General features: G+C 36.8%; 1 long non-coding RNA gene and 1 pseudogene across 1 annotated transcript in view; one reads left to right on the top strand and one right to left on the bottom strand.

The window, feature by feature from the left end:
- Positions 1–19,557, top strand: part of LOC146565440 (uncharacterized) — a 31,474-nt gene that overhangs the window by 900 nt on the left and 11,017 nt on the right. The window lies entirely within an intron of this gene.
- Positions 2,135–15,382, bottom strand: LOC146565441 (uncharacterized; annotated as a pseudogene).

Below are 19,557 nucleotides of genomic sequence, written 5' to 3'. Positions count from 1 at the left end.
AATCTAATACAGCCAATACACTACAATTGTGTCAATTTTCAAAAATTCATTAAATATCATCCTGAGTAGTTGATGTACAACTTTCAACAGATTCTTTCTCTGGGACACCTACTGTACCTGTGTGCCACGTTTCATCCAAATTTACTGTAGAATTCCTCAGATATTAAAGGGTACTTGTATCCAATGCAATACAGCCAATACAATAGAATTATGTCAATTTTCAAAAATTCATTAAAAATCATCCTGAGTAGTTGATGTCCAACAACAACATAGACATCAATATTTGCTCACAAACTCTACTTCATTGATAAGATGAATCCACTACAAATAGTCTTCTGAAACAATATTTCAATTTATTTCAATTTTAAAAAATATTTTCTTCAAGATTACCGCAAGGTTTATAATGGAATATGTTTTACTTACTATACAGCGGGTGAGATGATTTAATTTAAAAGCAGACTAAAAAGCAGGACATAAGAGGACAACAAAACTGTGTTGAATTAAAAGAGAGCCCTTTATTGTGGCTGATGGAAGAAACTTGAACATACAACAAGGCAAAAGCAATTTGTTACAATAACTGTAATTAATCCTGAAATGGGCGAGAGTAAAATACGACTGTTATTAATATTACTGTGACTATGTCAACACTACTACAGACCTGAACATGATGGCGACCAGCAGTATGACATAAAATATGAAGGGGTACACCCAAGACTTGAACATGAGAAAGGAAAACCGACTCTTAAAACAGGAAACATGACGAATGTATACCTCACATTAACAAACAAGGGCAATTGGAATGAATTGTAATGGTAGGTGACACGAAACGATCTATTTAAACAAAGCAGTAAAGAATGAGCAACTATGAGGTGTCTGGGAGAATTAGAAGAACATAACAAAGTATCGCCAAATAAAAAATACTAACTAATAAAAGCAAAAACAAGAATTACATACATTGATCAATAGTAATCTTAATCAACAAATACCAAAACTAATGCAAAAAATGTTGTGTCACAAACCCAAAGTGCGAGAATCGCATTATTTTCTAAACTTAGTGTAATTTTTTACAAAAGCTATTAACATGAAAAAGAATGCAATACAAAATCTAAACGAACAAGCTCTATTTACATTTCGGAAATACATAACCTACATATGTACACATACAAAATGTATAAAAACAATTTACATCTGTTCCTTAGTTTCTATCAATACAAATAATAATTTACATGACATTATTCAACCTTATATACATTTTATAAAATAAATACAAGTATTTATTTTTCACAGAGAGCGCACTCCCATTCTGCAGCCTCTGCCTTCTGAAACAGCTCAGTGTTCATCTGCAGGCACTGTGTGTGAAACCACCTTGAACAGCTGTCACACTGGATCTGTGAATTTTCAACAAACCAAAAATACAAAAAATTATTTAATCACATGATTTAACATTAATATCTTTATTAATCTGCCATTAGTATGTATTGCATATTTTTTCATTATCAACTATTCTAAATAACTGACACACAAACCAAAAAAAAATTTACATGCTAGTTAAGGCTATATTTCCCCTCTTCCTCAAAACAAAAAAACCAAATAACAAAAGCAACTATACACAATAGATTTTGTTAAATAATATCCCCAATTACAAATCCGTCTTACCCATTTGGTGATTGAAGGCCCTGGAAAAGGTGGTTTTGGAGTTGAGCACATGGCGCAATTGTTTTCTGCCTCGAACACTAGTACAAACATAGTAAAATTTGTTATTGACAATGAATATTTAAATCAAGTCATTTCTTTGTGCTGTAACACTTCACAAACCTGAGGCTCCCAGTATATTTAAAGCAATGGCTTCACGCTGCTGTGCCATTGCTTTAATTGTTGTTTTAAATGTCATTTCTGGTATGTTGGGAAATGACTCCATGAACGCCTTTGCCATCTATGTAAATAGCAAAATATTAAAAAATTATTTAGTCATATTCCTTTTCTATAGCAGACACAATTTTATAATGCACCATCAGCACAAAAATTATTTGAAACTCATGTCTTCGTTACTTTACCAAGATGACAATCACACCGCAGCTATTTGTGTCCTTCTGTACTGGGTGTTTCAAAACTCCTCCTTTTAACTTGACATCCACCCAGTCAGTCTTGTTGATCGCAGTACGCCTCATTTTGAAGAACTCCCTGTGAAAGGGTTATACTATCATGTCCAGGCAGGAAAAGTTAAGAAAATGCAGACTCACGGAAACAAAATTCTGAACTTAAGTACAGCTTTAATGCTGGACGGCAAACAGAAAAATGTTCTGAACTAGAATACAAAATCTGCCCGCTCGGCACGCTGCCAGACAGGCAGGTCATTACCTTATTTTGAATGTTCAATGTCAGCACACACAGTTTGAAAAAAAACTCTACTATAAAACATTTTGGAATAACATGTGGCTTAATTTTATGCCACATTCTTTATTTATGGGAAACAAAGACGGTCGAGAGATATCACTTAGACAAAAACTAAAATAGCACTGGCTTTGAGTACTGTATTAAATCATCTACAGTAATCACAATTCACTATTGATATTATTTACACAGTCCCAACGCCAATATGGCTGCACCACCAAAAAACACACAGAATAAAAGAAACTGTAATTCAATGAAAAAAAAAAAAAAAGGGAAAGTCATATATAATTAAAGAAAAAACAAAAATCAACCATCACATTACAAACACAAGCTGCTGCATCTAAACTGCTAAAGCAAGTTCTTAAGGCCAATGACTGACCCATCTACTATTGGGACACATACAGTTTACTTAATACTGTGATTTAACACAATATTAAGTAATATAATAAACTAACAACCAACTTGTACTTTTTCATGCTAAAATGTAATTACTGAGGCACATTACCATCCCAGCCCACCGATAAGGCCTGGCCTACAAATTTGGAAAACACTGCACAACTATAAAAGTAAATGATAATTTTTTAATTTTAATTTTGGAAAAATAACATTTACCTGAATTTTTGTGCTGCCACTTTGGATTCTTCAAGCTCTCTTTTGTTGCGTGCTGGATCAACAAGGTAAAGACAGCTGTCTGCTTTACTTAGGTACTGTAACAGAAAAGATAATACAATTAATTCTCTAGCCAGTAATTACAGATAAAAATATGTCTTTTATCATGCTTGAGAGGTTTGAATAAAACTAGTTTGATCAGTTATTACAGCTGATTGTTAAAATGAGCCCAGGAAAAGCAGTTATAAAAGATATTATTACATCAATCCCCATCAATCCCTATTACAATAAGTCAAGGTGATTTACAGATTCCATTTGCTATTATCTTATTTGTCCACACAAGATTTACTACAGTCGAATACCGTAAATTTCAGTTTTTAATGGAAAATGATAGGAAACAATTAGCATTACAGTATACTGGCATTTGACGCGCAGGACTTCATAGTGGGAGATCAAAGACACCACAAATCTGGGTTTGATGAATCCATTTGTCTCACAAAGTAAAAAAGGTTTCCAGGGATGAAATTTTATGGCACTAACAGTACATAATTTGAAAAACAAAACCCTAATTATTCCATAATATTGCGTTTTGTTTTTTTTTATTCAAAATATGAATTTTCTGGAGGAAAATTTGTGTTAGTACTAACCAGGAACTTCCAGTGAACATTTCCAACGTTCACAAACGAAACAATTGCCTGGTAGTTGTCAAAGTTGACCTGTTAACAAAGCATTAACACAATGTAAAATACAAATATATTTATATTGAAATATGTATATGTATTTATTACCTTTGACAAACAGTGCCTCCTCATCATTTCTCTTTTCCCGAACAGGATGACACCGGCAGTGTAGTGGTTCAGTATGTATACCTTACTGCCCAAATCCAACTTTCCGGCAATTTCATGCAGGGCACACTCTATGATCTTGTACAAAAAAAACATTGAATAATGAAGAGAGGTCAACTTAAACTGCTAATTATGTTACATTTTAGAAAATATGTAATCCATGATTAATTAATAATGTAGTGCTATCAATGTAAGAATTTTACTCTCTAAAGCACTCAAACGCACTTTCATTTTCATTGATTGGCTGACTGATTTTATATGTGATTTTCTCTATCAAAATATAGCTAGTTTATGTCAAACATTACAAAAGGAAAGAATATATTGAGCTAACAGTATAATAACAGTAACTCAAATAAACACTATATAAAACCAAAGTACACAGAAGACAAATTATGAAAATACAACAAAGCAGATATCGAGGCAGAAGGTTTATATCAACCGAAGACCACACTGTGGGTGACTCCTGTCAGCCATGAACAGGAGATTGAAGCAACATTTTTTTGCTTATTAACGTTTCACATTTTAATAAAAACAGATTTAAAAAACAATATACTCCAATAAATATCAAAGTTACAATATCACAGAACATTATTAAATCCTTTAGTTGTGTTTTCATGGAAAATCTGGATAACAAAATGTGACTCAAGACTGAAAGTTCGTCTTAGACAATTTCACTTTTTTAAATAATTTGATAGATATTTTTTAATTTTTTATGGCTATTTATTTATTTTAAAGCAATGCTGGTCATTACGCATGAAAGTTAGCGATCTGGAGTTGTGACTGACAACAGTATAAAACCTTTTAAGATTCAAGTGCATCAGCACAGTAACAAATCCATTTAAGACTAAAGCATGTATAAACAATAGCTCTGTCTATAAAAACATTCCAACTGTGTAACGTGGATGCTAAAATGTGTTGTTGATATGGGAACAGCATTAAGATCAGTGATGTTTTTGCTCTATGAATAGCAATAAACCAAAACAAACACCAGGAAATTAAATTTTTGGTTTGAAAGGTTATGTAACACAGTAATTAAAATACAGCTTCATTTATTTTGTAGTCTGTCTTTTCCACGTACCTCGCCTGTTAACCATTGATGAGGTTCCAGTGATTTCAGCTCGCTGTGGTGAACTATAAAGTTGTTCCCTTTTTATTTGTGATGGAATCACAGCAACAACAATTTCGGTTTCCTGTCTTTTCCACAGTGCAGTGACCTATGGGCAATATAAACAGTGTATTTGTATTTGTGGCACAAGAGTAAGTAATGCTTTTGACATTGTCAAAAAAGTACACAAATAACTCCAGATGTACCGCATCTTACAAAATGTACATTTGCATACTGACTCATGGGCATTTATTAGTGGTCTTTGATGAGTCGTTCTTGATCAATGGTCATACCAATTTGCATAGTTATGATGAAGCAACTCACCCCGCAACTGATCATTACTTCAGTTTGCTGGTTTAACTTAGAATGATAATGTTCTCTTTATAATTTGGGGGGAAAACTGCAGTAAGATTAGACTGAAGAAGTCACTTGGATGATTGACGAAACTTTTCTCCCACTGAAAAAGCTACGTCCAGATGAATGGAATCAAGTTTTTCAGTTTGACATAAAAAGGATGATTGACAATTCATCAAGACATATAAATGACTGTGTGTTATACCATTATAGAGACCTAATACATTTTTTATGACAAGTTAAGTATTTATTGAAAAGTTGTTTGATGTGCACAAGATTGTTACTTTCAAATTTAATTTGTGAATACTAATAACTCAATTTGACATCAGTCTACCTACCACAATCAATAATTAATTAGCTTGGAAAAGCTGTAAAAAGGATGAATAGTTTAAAGGGAACAGAAAAAGTTTTCATCATAACAGAATACATAAGCCTTAGTTTTGCACAAAAATTTCAAACATAAAAATTCACATTGTAAGCGCCAGACGTCTGCTTTATATTTTTATTTACGATTGAGTTCATGTTTGTTTTATAATTCATAGATTCATTACATAAGTCATCTTTTCAGCATTAATAAATGTGAAAATATATGTGTTTACATAAAGTAATTTTAAGTCACTGTTTTGGGATTGGAACCTAAAAGGGGGTACCTCTCACTAAGTATGTAAGTGCAATAGTAGCATGAAACCCTGTGTGAGTGTGTGAGAGGGAAGGGGAGGAGCATGGACATAGAGGTTAGGAGTCTCACGGTTTTCTGACCGTGTGCACAGCTAGTTATGGATAACTGCTATTTTTTGGAACTTTCATGCTTTTTTAGGAAGGAGTTCATTGTTACATCTTCAGTTTGTAATAAATAAACAGTCTTCAAATCATAATGCAACTGGAAGCATTTCTTTTGGAAACCAGGAACACGCGTCAGCCATAGACTCTCCTTTTTTGAACTTGGTTTATTGGAAATTACCCTACACACATGTTATTCTCATGTAACCCTCTGCATGTTTCCGAACTGTGTCTGAATGACATAGCAGCAACTCTAGTGATCATGATGTTATGACTTTTTGTTGTGATTTCATTGAAGCTAAAGACAGTATAATACACATTGATTTACCTGTAATTTATCCAATGTGTTGCCCTTTTCCTCCTGTACTTTTCTGGAGGTGTTTCGCACATCGCATCGTTCTATATCGTCTGTGCTCTATCATAAATTAAAACACATTACCATTTAAATATTGTTTAATATGTGGTGTGCTACTATATTCTAATTCACTGTTTTAAAGTGTAATTTTTGCCTTGCATTTAATATTTTCAAATTGATATAAATCAAAAATACATTACCATAATTAAAACCTTAATATCACAAAAACCATGATCACCTGACTTATGGAAGTTGGAGTTGGATCCTCATTCTGATTTCCTTGTCCTTCACTGTTTGGAAATGGGTCCTTCAACAGTTCTTTGCACGCCCTCTCCAGTTCCTTTGCATTTTTTTCCTCCTTGTCCACAAGATTTATTGTAAATGGTGCTGATTTTTTAGTCTTATTTTTTTTACATGGTCATAGATTGTTTGAACAATCACATCAGCACATTCCCTGGCAGGAAAGTTGTATATTCCTGAACTTACTGCTGGAATTGCAATAGAACACATTTTGTGCTCCTCGGCCTTTTGCAAAACACTGATTATGGCCTGTCGCAACATTGGTTTTGCTTGTGTGACATCTTTGGCTGATGGTTTGCTTTGCAGACATGGTCCCACTACGTGAATAATTTTTTGGCAAGACAGGTTCCCAGCACTTGTTACAATAGCTTCTCCAGTCCGCAGAGGTCCGTTTTCTGCTATGTAATTATTGCTCTCTTTCTGTATTTTTGTCCCACCACATTCTGAGATCGCCAATGCCAGCCCACCACATGTTGTAACATGGTATTTGCTGCATTGACAACAGCGTCCACTTGAAACTTGCAGAGATCAGCAATCCACACTGAAATGTTTACATCTTGCGTGAGATGTGCTGACATTATCCTTTTTTGTGTTGCTGCTTGTTCTTCTTCATCCTTGTGAGAAAATTTTAAAAATGAAAAACAAAAAAATTTAAATAACAAAGTAAATATAGAATTCATAACATTATAAAAAATTTAAGAAAGATGAATACAGAGATTGTAATAAACATATTATTCAAGGTCAAGTATAGCTCAACAACAATGTATTTCAAAATTAGATTAGGCAAAACTACTATAGATGCCAGCCATCCTTTCTTTGTATTACCTGCTGTATTAGAAAGCATGAACTAGTGCTATTAGATCCAAATTTTCATTGTTCTCACATAATAACATTAAAATTTAAAAACACACACTCACATATTTATCTCTCTCTCTCGATCGATCGATCGATCGATCTTAAAATGTCTTGCTTTTTTTTTTTTTTTTTTTTTTTAATTTTTTTTTTTTTTTTTAAAACAGTATTGAGCAATCAATCCAACAGTTTAAATGCCTTTCATGACCGGACTTTTTCAATAATTTTTACGCGAATACTACTGACTGACATTATTCTTAGAAAAAGAAGTGACTTCTTGACGACCCAATTAACTCGATCTTTTAAGTTGCTCGAAGAACAAAGGAACCAACGAACATAAGTCATGATATGAATCAGTATTATGGCTGGCCTTCAAGATTATCGGATCAAAAATATGAACGATTGTCAACAAGTAATAATCAATGAAGCAAAATATGGATCACTGACTGTGATATGAAAAATTAAAAACATCAGCGGCCACATTTTTTAATGGGTGATGAATTGTAAAATTAAATTTTTTTTCATTCATATCGTCATCTGTAGGTTATGAGAATATGAGTACAGAGATACAATATTTATATCTATAGCCAATGATTAAAAACAAAATATATTGTCACTGTTCAGGGATGTAATTTGGCCATTGGTGTTGTTGTTTTCAAGGCTTCTTCGAGGAGCATCCGGGAGAACTACTTTCAAAGTATTTAAATGAAAAGCAAGCTTGCTTTTCTTTTAGAAGGTTCCCTTAATAAATATTTACTAGCAACATCTTTAAAATGATAATTAAGTGTTAGTGTTTACAAAAAAAATAAAATAAAGTAAAGTAAAATCAGTAATTATAATAATAGTTTCTTTGATACAATTAAATAATTTATATAAATGCATATATATGGTAACGAATGGTAACAAAGAGAGGGAAGGTAGTCAGAACTGAGGGGATTGAACTACCAGAAGGCAACATTGCAGACATAGGGGACAGTTACAAGTACCGGGGGATCCCGCAGGCAAATGGGAACCATGAAGAGGCCGCTAGAAAAGCTGCAACCACCAAGTACCTGCAGAGGGTCAGGCAAGTCCTGAGGAGTCAGCTGAATGGTAAGAACAAGATCCGGGCCATCAACACGTACGCCCTGCCCGTGATCAGGTACCCTGCTGGGATAATAGGCTGGCCAAAGGAGGAGATAGAAGCCACTGACATAAAGACAAGAAAGCTCCTTACCATGCATGGAGGGTTTCACCCCAAGTCCAGCACCCTGAGGCTGTACGCTAAGCGGAAGGAAGGGGGCCGGGGACTGGTGAGTGTCAGCACCACAGTCCAGGATGAGACAACGAACATCCAAGAATACATTGGGAAGATGGCCCCAACTGACCGAGTGCTCAGTGAATACCTCAGGCAGCAGAAACCCAAGAAAGAGGAGGGAGACGAGGAACCATCATGGAAGGACAGGCCCCTGCACGGTATGTACCACCGGCAGATAGAGGAGGTGGCTGATATCCAGAAATCCTACCAGTGGCTGGACAAAGCTGGACTGAAAGACAGCACAGAGGCACTAATCATGGCAGCACAAGAACAAGCTCGGAGTACAAGATCCATAGAGGCTGGGGTCTATTACACCAGGCAAGACCCCAGGTGCAGGCTGTGTAAAGATGCCCCAGAGACAATCCAGCACATAACAGCAGGGTGCAAGATGCTAGCAGGCAAGACATACATGGAACGCCATAACCAAGTGGCCGGCATAGTGTACAGGAACATCTGTGCCGAGTATAACCTGGAAGTCCCGAGGTCAAAGTGGGAGATTCCCCCAAGGGTGGTGGAGAATGACAGAGCTAAGATCCTGTGGGACTTCCAGATACAGACGGACAAAATGGTGGTGGCTAACCAACCGGACATAGTGGTGGTAGACAAACAGAAGAAGACGGCCGTAGTGATCGATGTAGCGGTTCCGAATGACAGCAATATCAGGAAGAAGGACCACGAGAAGCTGGAGAAATACCAAGGGCTCAGAGAAGAGCTCGAGAGGATGTGGAGGGTGAAGGTAACGGTGGTCCCCGTGGTAATCGGAGCACTAGGTGCGGTGACTCCCAAGCTAGGCGAGTGGCTCCAGCAGATCCCGGGAACAACATTGGAGATCTCTGTCCAGAAGAGCGCAGTCCTGGGAACAGCTAAGATACTGCGCAGGACCCTCAAGCTCCCAGGCCTCTGGTAGAGGACCCGAGCTTGAAGGATACAAAAAATAAATAAATAAATAACCGCCCGCAGGGGCGTGCTGGGTGTTGTGTATGTATATATCAAACCTGTTTAGTGACAGCTTCAGTCTGCTCTGTGGGCACATTTGAGTGTGGTGGTTCTTCTTGATGATCCTTATAAAAATAATATAATTACTACTTTACATGGAAGAACACAGATTAATTACAGAACACACATGACAATGTATGTCTTTAGCAGAACTTAAATTATTCTTGATCTCTAATACATAGGTTTAGACAATATACAGTCTTTGTCTGTGTTTATATGTTACTGCATTTTCCGAACAAAATTTTAAGTGATATAAATGGTCTTCTACAACAGCAATAACTAACAATAATGATAATTATTTCACTAACATCAAGTATTTTATGGGTAGCTGTTGCCATGTGTGGAGTGTACAATATCAAGATTTTCATTAACAAAGTTTTCCTAAAAGCTGTGAAAGACTAATGATGTTTTTAATTAGAAAATGTATTATGGGACTTAACATGGTTATTTGATGTATACAAAACATTTTTAACACATAGATGAGTTATAATTACTGTACATTTATGTATAGTTAACATCGTTATTTACTTTCATAAATATGCATAAAATGAATTAAATCACAGGAGCATAAAGAGAATTACAGTAAGATTACAGTATTTTTTACATAACTAATTGAACAATTGTAAAAAAAAAAAGAAAAGCAAAGTACACATTTAAATTTGATTAGAACACACAACCTTTCTAATAGAAAATGTTTTAGTGACATGCATAGATGATAGAAAAAATGATGATACCTTACCTGTTTGACTCGTTTTCCCATCAGAGGAGTTACATAGAAGCCTTTTCGTTTTCGACTTTTTTTTCTTCCACTTCTCGGTCTCCACTCGGTAAGACTGAAAAGTATAATTTTTAAATAATTAACAATACTTTTTAGATCTGATCTTCATGTTTAAAAGATTACAAACATGCAAACCGTCAAGGACATTTACTGTAATCCCAAATTTAGTTACCGTAAAATGCTTAATGCTTCCTGTCTTTTGTTTAATTACAGTTGTTAGTCTAATAATCTCCTATATTTATCACGTCTGAAATGTCATTCTAACCACATGTAATGCATTTGAGAAAATGTTTGTTAATAACACAAAGTCACAATGACAGTACCAAAGACATTTTAGACTAAAGAATGCACAAAAAGAAAAAAACATTTCTAATGTGAATGTGAATATACATTACAGATTTGATAAATTCAAAAACAGCAGTGCGAATGACTGTTGTTGTGTAAAAACTGCACAAAATCTGTCCCAAAATTTAAATTATCCTATTTAAACCTCACCTTCATCCTTTTTTTGCCTACATCGCCATATTCTCGGAGAAGAGCATCATGTTTCCTTTGATATATTTGCACAAAGTCATCTAGTCTAGTGAGACGCCTTCGTTCAAAGCGAATCCTTTTCAGGTCCCATTGACTTTTTTCCATTATCCCTTGCGTTCGATTGTCTTCAGTGTAGTTCTGAAAATGTTAATTACATCATTTACACTTTGGCCGAATTCAGCATAATGTTTCTTTTACTGTATTAACTTATTCTACCTGCTTCTTAAACTTCGACACATGATTGTACCGTTTACTGAGAAAGCGATACGCTGAGCCTTTCCCATGCCGTCCAAGGTCTCCTAAAGAAAAGACAGAATTTTTAATCAATAAAGCACATAAATAACAACATAAGTGTTGATTGACCAAAACAAGACATACCAAGCAGCATTCCTGACCACAAGGTAGCATGTGGTAGAAAGTACTTTGAAATACTTGAAATGAATGCTGGTGCATAGTACACATTCAGTGGTCCAGTCACATCAAGGTGGGCACTGGCAATTACTTCGACAAAGTGCTTTTTAAGTGATGAATGAACAATATCTGTCTGAAATAAAAATTGAAATATCATATGATTACAATGTCTTTTGATTTTTAAAGAAAGTCTTAATCGTTTTTAAAAACACATAAATATACTACAAAACGATGTTATTGGTGTCACACTACATCATGAACACAATTAATATCTGAAACATTGAAATCCAAGATGAATTTTAAAATTACCTTATAATCCTCTGGAATGATGTCTGTTTCTTCAGCATCCCCATTCCCCGTCTGATCGATCAGCATTTTGAGGTTCTGCAGGTGTTTTTTCACTTCTGGTCCACTGCATGGACTTTTGAAAACAACTGTTGCACTTATAATGATGCCATCCATGTCTTTCAAGTTTGAAGAACAGGCCAGTAATCCAAAAACGTGCATGCCAAATTTGTAGTGTTTCTGTAGTCTATAGTGGGGAAAAAAGCATATAAACAATATGCATACTAAACACAAAGTCTAATCATTAGCAGAAAAAACAATTGCAAAATATAATTATAATAGACATGAATTAGTCAACAATAACTACAAGGGCAAGTACACTAACACCGGAGAAATGCTTAAAACAGAAAAATAACAATCGTACTCACAGACTCAAGCACAAATACCTCTTTTTGCAAAGATCCTTTGCGTTCTTCATGATGTGACTCAAACACCGGTGGAGAATGGGTATGTTGAAGTTATCCGTGTCTAACTGTCCTGTGATAACCTGGAAGTATCGCTCCAAAAGGTCTTCCAAACTTGCTCTGCAGAATGTTACAGCAATGGACTGGAGAAGCACCAGTGAGCCATCACATATGATCATTACTGGCCTTTTGTTTGCCCTGCTTCCATACATTCGTGTAAGCTCTGTTTGAAATGCTTGTAGAAAATATGTAACAGAGGCAGTGGTATGGTCACATGTTACAAAAGTTGCTGTTGGTAGAAGTGATGATCCCTTGAAGGGATTTCTAACTATCACTTCATACACATAGTACGGATTAGCAGAAGCATTGTCTTTAGAGATAATGCTTCCTGTTGCATCAAAATATACGATGTCGTCTTTGCACCGCTGGTAAAACACTGAAAGTGTTTTTGTGGACCACAGCATTATACCTTTTGGATGCAGGAGCACTCTCTGAAGGACTTCGTTTGGAAGTCCTTGCTGTCTGTCTATTAACATTTGCAGACTGGTCATCTCATTTAAATGAGGTCTCTGGTTTTTTTTTTTTTTTTTTTTTTTTTTTTTTCTCCTGTGGGACAAGGCAATATTTTTCAAGACATCTTTAGATGGAGCCTCATCCCGACACCCTGCTTGGAAAGCTTTTTCTGGTATTAGATTTAGAGAATCCAGATAAAGACTTCTTGGCAATTTGGTTTCAAGTTTTTCTGCTAAAACATCTCTGGACTGTCCACGCACAGGTCTTGTTTTTATTTCCTTTGTGTTGTGGCACACCTCACCTCCTTGGAAAAGCACATCAGCCTTCAGGGTTTTTTCATCTTTAACCTCCACTTTCACAGTCACTGGACAATCCTTAAAACGGCAGTATCCCGTACATGAGAATACAGCCGTCTTAGAATGTGACTGACTGGTCTTGATGGTATGCCTCTTAAATCCAAAACTGCAAAATGGGTGTACTGACTTAATGCCAGTGGCTACAACATTAGTCCACTGCATACTTTTGAAAAGCCTCCCTTTCTGTTTTTTGTTTTTTTTTTTTTTTTTTTATGTCTTGCCAGTCTTTCTGATCAATGGGAAAAAAAAAAGCATGGCTGCTGTGGCAAAGAGCATTTGTAGAATTCCTCTTCAGCATTACTACTGTCACTTGTGTTTGATGAATTTCTACTCCAGTCCTATAATGCATCAGAAAGACTTTATTAAAAATAGGTGATGTAATTTCATGACAGAAATGTTATGTGGAAAATACTTTACCTTTTCGAGGGATGTAGACGATTGTGATGGAGACACACCGGGTTGTTTCAATTCAGGAGAAATGTTTTGGACAATGCCATTGTCATCACTCTCCTCCACAACATCCTTTGAATATCATTTTATTTGTCAAACAAAGAAATAACTTTTAAATAGAGACATTGTTTTCATAGAGTAAAAGTAGTTAATTAATGTAATAAATAATTCCAACCTGTTTGAGCAAATGGAGAGATTCATTTCCTTCCATTGCAGATGGACACATCTCCAATGTTTCGTCGCCAGTGTTTCCTTCATCCTGAGTGTGAAATAATTATTAACTCATGAGTATAGTAAGGTAAAACAAGAACTACATGTTTTATTTTAAAAGGTTTAGCATAGAGCTTACTCTATATTACAAATTTAATAGATGTTTATATAACCTATGCAAAAAGGCATGGAAACTGTATAATAGAAATGTGAAATCAACTACTCTGTATTGCATGTTGTCACAGCAAGTTCTTTAGTAGAGTAAAGAAGCAATGTTTGTTGAACACCACAGTGTTGTGAATATATATATATATATATATATATATATATATATATATATATATATATATATATATATATATATATATATATATATATATATATATATATATATATATATATATATATATATATATATATATGAATGAAAATATTGTATTCTGCAGTGTGGACATAATACAAGTAATTTACTTACTTTATGTTAATGAGAGTGTGGGGGGTGAGTTGGAGGGCAGGGTGGGCTGCTTTTAACCATGTAAAGCACTTTGTGCTACATCTTTGTATGAAAAGTGCTTTATAAATAAAGATTGACTGACACACACACACACACGATAAATGGACTGATTTATATATATTGCTTTTCTGCTCAACCAGAGTACTCAAAGCTCTCTGAGTCAGTGTCGTGTCGTCCCTCAAGCTGTGTGTTTCCTTGTGTGCCTCTCTGCAAAGTGTGAGTTTATATTTTCCAAGTTTAGTTTAGTATGCTCATTTTCTGTGACCAACAAATAAAGCTGTGATTTTGATTTGCCCTTCAAAAAACAACGGTTTGTTTTTTGTGCCTCCATCCATTAATGCAATATGTCTCATGTTAGGTGTTATTATTAACCACTAATAATAATGGATTGGATTTATATAGCGCTTTTCAAGGCACCCAAAGCGCTTTACAATGCCACTATTCATTCACACACAGGTACAGTAGGTGTCCCAGAGGAGGGATGTGTTGAAAGTTGTACATCAACTACTCAGGATGACTTTTAATGAATTTTTGAAATAAACATAATTGTAGTGCATTGACTGTATTGCACTGAATATGAGTTTACTGTGATTTCTGAGTAATATTACAGTAAATCTGGGTAAAAACTGGCCCAGAGGTAAAGTAGGTGTCCGAGAAGAGGATTGTGTTGAAAGCTTGGCATCAACTTTTAAGAATGATTTTTAATGAATTTTTGAATATGCAACCAGACTGTCACGATGGCTGTATTGGGCTGTTCCATTGTAATTTGTGTGCGCGCGTGCGTGTGACTGTTCACGCGCGTGCGTGTGTGCGCGAGTCTAGGCTTTCAATCAGGATATAAAGCGAAAAGGCGCTACCGTAAAGACTGGTGTAAAAGCGCAAGGAAATTTATGCGGCGGATAGGAGGCGGCTGGCTTGACCGCGGCTCACAAATGACGGCTCACTTTACCGCAGTCCACGACGGCGGTTGCCCGGGGCGGCATCGTGGTGGGGGGCAGCATCACGGGTAGGGCTGCCACGATTTGTCGACTAGTCACGATTACGTCGACTATCAAAATCGTCGACGACTGATTTAATAGTCGACGTGTCGTTTGAAGCTTTGTAAGATTGCAAAAGACGCAGGAATAATAGCAGGATTTAAGAGTGTAATAACGGACTGAAACAGAAGATGGCAGCATTGCATATACAAGGATGCCAGCTGCCGTTAAACCCCGAAGAAGAAGAAGCAGCTGTGTCCCAGAATTCATAGCGCGGCCCAGCTTAGTTTCCAACAATGGCGGTAGCTAGTTAGTTTTAATATTACTCTTATTATTCTTTCTGGGTCACAAAATAAACGTTTAACATATTTTCAGGCGAGAATGTAGCTGTGTAAACCTCAAATATCTGCTCAGTTTATCAGGACACCACATATTTTCAAAAGCGCTCCGACGTTTTCGGAGACGTCTGTTACCCACTAGCTCGATAGCGAGCCGGGGGCTAGGTCACTAGCGCCGAGAACACCGGACTCCCGGCAAATTGTTTTCAAACCCACCGCCGTCTTTCGCGACTCAGGTTAAATATATATGAGTCACTTAGATAAATTAAAAATGTTATTGTTTGGCTTTTTTTTTTTAGTATTTTATTTGTTCCTGAGTAAATCGGTTTGTCTGAGATTAAAGTTATAGTTTTTACACAGCTGAATAACCGTCAAGCAGACAGCTGATTATCAGAAGTGTGAGATGCTGGAGAATATACTCCGGTGTCCTGTTATATTTTAGATAGCAAGGAGTTTATTAAACTTCACCGAAACAATCTGCAAATTTCATTAAAATTGAATAAACTATCATCTTGTCTTTATTTTTAGTTAGCACCTTAAAAGCTTAAAGCTGTAAGCTAATGATAGTTATATAAGAGCAGATGCTGCTGGTGCAATAAGCTGTAGTTTTACGTCCAGTGGATGATGATCTGATTAGTCGACTAATCGCATAAATAATCGGTGACTAGTCGACTATCAAAATAATCGTTTGTGGCAGCCCTAATCACGGGCATCGGCCAAAAAAAAATTGCTCGTACTCATGCTGCCCCGACATCAGCCAGCGGATATTGGGAATGGCATAGGCACCGATTGGTTTTCTATCGCCCATGTAAGGGTGCCCTCCGTTTGCGAGGTGCGCCTGCTGCTTGCACAGGGAGGAGAGGGCGGGGATTCTCTGGCTGGGCCGGCTGGAGGGCATCTAATAACCAACTTGCAAAATAAAATAAAAATAAAAACAAACCGACAAACACGAAAACACCAGACATTATGATACAGACTTATAATTTGCACAGATGTTTTTTCAAAATTCTATATGTGAAAAGCAGTGTTGGGACTAACGCGTTACAGTAACTACGTTATCATTGTGGTAACGAGCACGGTAACTAGTTATTATGCCAAAACCAGGAACGCGTTACTCGTTACTGGGATTTAGATGGGTTCGTTATTCGTTACTTCGTGTGGTGGCTATCGCGGAGCTTCCACAGATTCAATAACATTAGCAAGTGGTGGAGGCCAGCAGGTGGATGAAGGAAAAGGGAGGCAAGAGGAGAGACCCGAAGCGGCCGCTGGTCCGAGAGTGTCAGGTGAACTGAACTTTAGGTAAGAAGTTATAACCTGCAGTCCATCTGGGTCAGATATGAACCAAGTTTAGGTGGAGTTTATTTTCGTTATGCGACTTTTTCGTACTGCGTGCTAGCTAGCATGACGGAGTTTCTATACAGCTGGGTGGGTGCTATGTTACTGATGTTGAACTTTATTTTGTTCATAAGGTTAATTATTAGAGTTGCCAACTGTCCCGTAAAAAACGGAATCGTCTCGTATTCAGAGAAAATATTATGCGTTTCGTATTGAGGTGAAAAGGAACACAGTTTGTCCCAGACTTCAGCTACAATGAAAAAGACACAAAGCTGGAGTTATTCTGTGTTTACGCTGCACAGCTGCCTCTTCTTCTCTCATCCTCTCTTCCTCCCTCTCCTGTTTCTACTTCAATCATGAAACTGATCAATGATCAGCTGATCAGCTTTTCTCTCTCATTTATTTATCGCCCACTTTGCTAAAGAAAGAGGAAACCAGCGGTTGTCGCGGTAAACAACAGCAGCACGTTTAAGCTTGATCAGCTGTTGTTAGAATTTATTTAATATTACTTTGTACTATCAGCTGATGTTTGCTGGAGCCACAGCTGTAAACCTGCTGGTCATGATGTGGGTTTGAATATGTGGTGAGAGGGAAACATGAAGATGAAACCAGGAGATGTCCTTACTGAATCATCAAAGCTGTGATGGAGAAACAGGTTTACCTTTTAGTTAACATGAATGAGTTGAAGGGAAGTTATGAACTGTTTCTGAGAGACAAATAACACCAGGATCCTTTTCTAAGTAGCTGACAGCTGGTAACTGTGCAGGGGCGGCTCTAGCAAAGTTTTGCCAGGGGGTCCATGTAGGGAATTAAAAGGGAAAGGGGGGCACAAGGAAATACTTTCTTATTCTCATTTAAAATGTCTCTTTAAAAAAAAAAAATAAATAAAAAATTTATCTGAGTCTTACAACAAACAATTGATAGATAGATCTATCTCATCAAGACGGTGTACATCACTGTCACAACGGTGTTTGTTTTCATTCAAAGGCTTTATGATTTTTCCTATAATGGTGGGCTGGTCTCTAGTCAAAATGCCCGGGACGATTATTTTTTTTTATTTTATTTTTTTTGGGTCCCAGTCCAGCTCTGTAAGCAGCTCATCTGCAGTCTGGTGTTACCTACATCTTCCTATTCAGAAGGCAGAATTTCCGAGTTCTGAGTACAATCGAAAGCGCCACGACTGCAGTTTTTGTGTTGGATGTAAAAAGCAGGCTAGGATAGAATCAGGCGTGGGATTTCTCTCGTGGAAATGTGCACATAATTTTTTTCCTTTCTATTGGTAGGTGGCACAGTGCACTTGTGGCAAGTAAGCAAGCTAGAAGACTGGCAATCTTGCTGGGTATCCAGTTACGGAAGCAACACATTAACAAGAGAATTCTGAGTAAAACCAAAGTTACTTTCCCTAGTAACTAGAGCTGGGCGATATATCGAGTTTTTAAAACATATCGATATATTTTTATACGAGATATAAGCTGTGACAATATCCTTTATATCGATATAGTCTATGTTACGTTATAATTATATTTGTGGAGCCGCAAGTTTGCCTCTCTTTCGTCCACTTTTGTCTTTACGCAGCGTTACTCGGCCTCGCCCCTCTTTCACTGAACACAACTCCCCCTCCTCCCCCATCGCTTCACCTGCAGGAAGCGACAAGATGGACACGGCAAATCTGCGTTAACGAGTTACTGCGCATCGCCCCGTGTGTGGGGCTGGACGGCGTCAACGTGTTAGCTAGCTAACCACGCTAACGAGCTAACCACGCTAACGAGCTAACCACGCTAACGAGCTAACCACGCTAACGCCATGCAGCCCAGAGGCGCTGCACAGCCTAAAACCCTTTCATTCTCTCAAAAGTTGACAGCGCGCCTTATGTATGAATTCTGGTTGTGCTTGATGGCCGCGAACCGATTTTATGTGGTACACGGCGCTCAGCAATCTGTCAAAATGTTTTAGTACGACTTTGGTAAGCTACGGAGCTGCACCGCTTGATGGATTGTTGGAGCATTACGGCTGAGACTTTTACGTTCAATGGATGATGATCTGATTAGTCGACTAATCGCAAAAATAATCGGTGACTAGTCGACTATCAAAATAATCGTTTGTGGCAGCCCTAATAAGGACCATGAATGGCACCTGTTAAGAGACATGGTTACGAAGTGGATTTCAAACTCCAGGCTATCAGTCACGCTGTAGAAGTTGGGAACAGAGCAGCTGTGAAATCTGTCTTTGTTATTGTGCTCAGCGTCTTTTAGTTTACATTTTGACTGCACAATTGTGAGCTTTTTGTTATGCACAAAAACAACAGTTTTCTTTTATTTATGGAGCATTATTATTTAATAAATGCTCATAATTTATTTTTGAGTAAATTTTATGTACATCTATGCTCTATGTTAATAAAAGTGCCTGTGTGACATCTGGGACACAGCTTTGACTAAGAACTCTCTTTTTGTTCTTACTTTATGGCTTTAAAAAAAAAAATCGAGATATATATCTTATATCGCCATCCAG

Source organism: Mchenga conophoros, linkage group LG10 (genome assembly GCF_057382185.1).
Source record: "Mchenga conophoros isolate Kocher_MC1m ecotype Shallow Benthic linkage group LG10, M_conophoros_male_GT1.1, whole genome shotgun sequence".
NCBI lineage: Eukaryota > Metazoa > Chordata > Actinopteri > Cichliformes > Cichlidae > Mchenga > Mchenga conophoros.
Note: the sequence above shows the minus strand (reverse complement) of the source record. Positions and strands in the feature narration are given on the sequence as shown.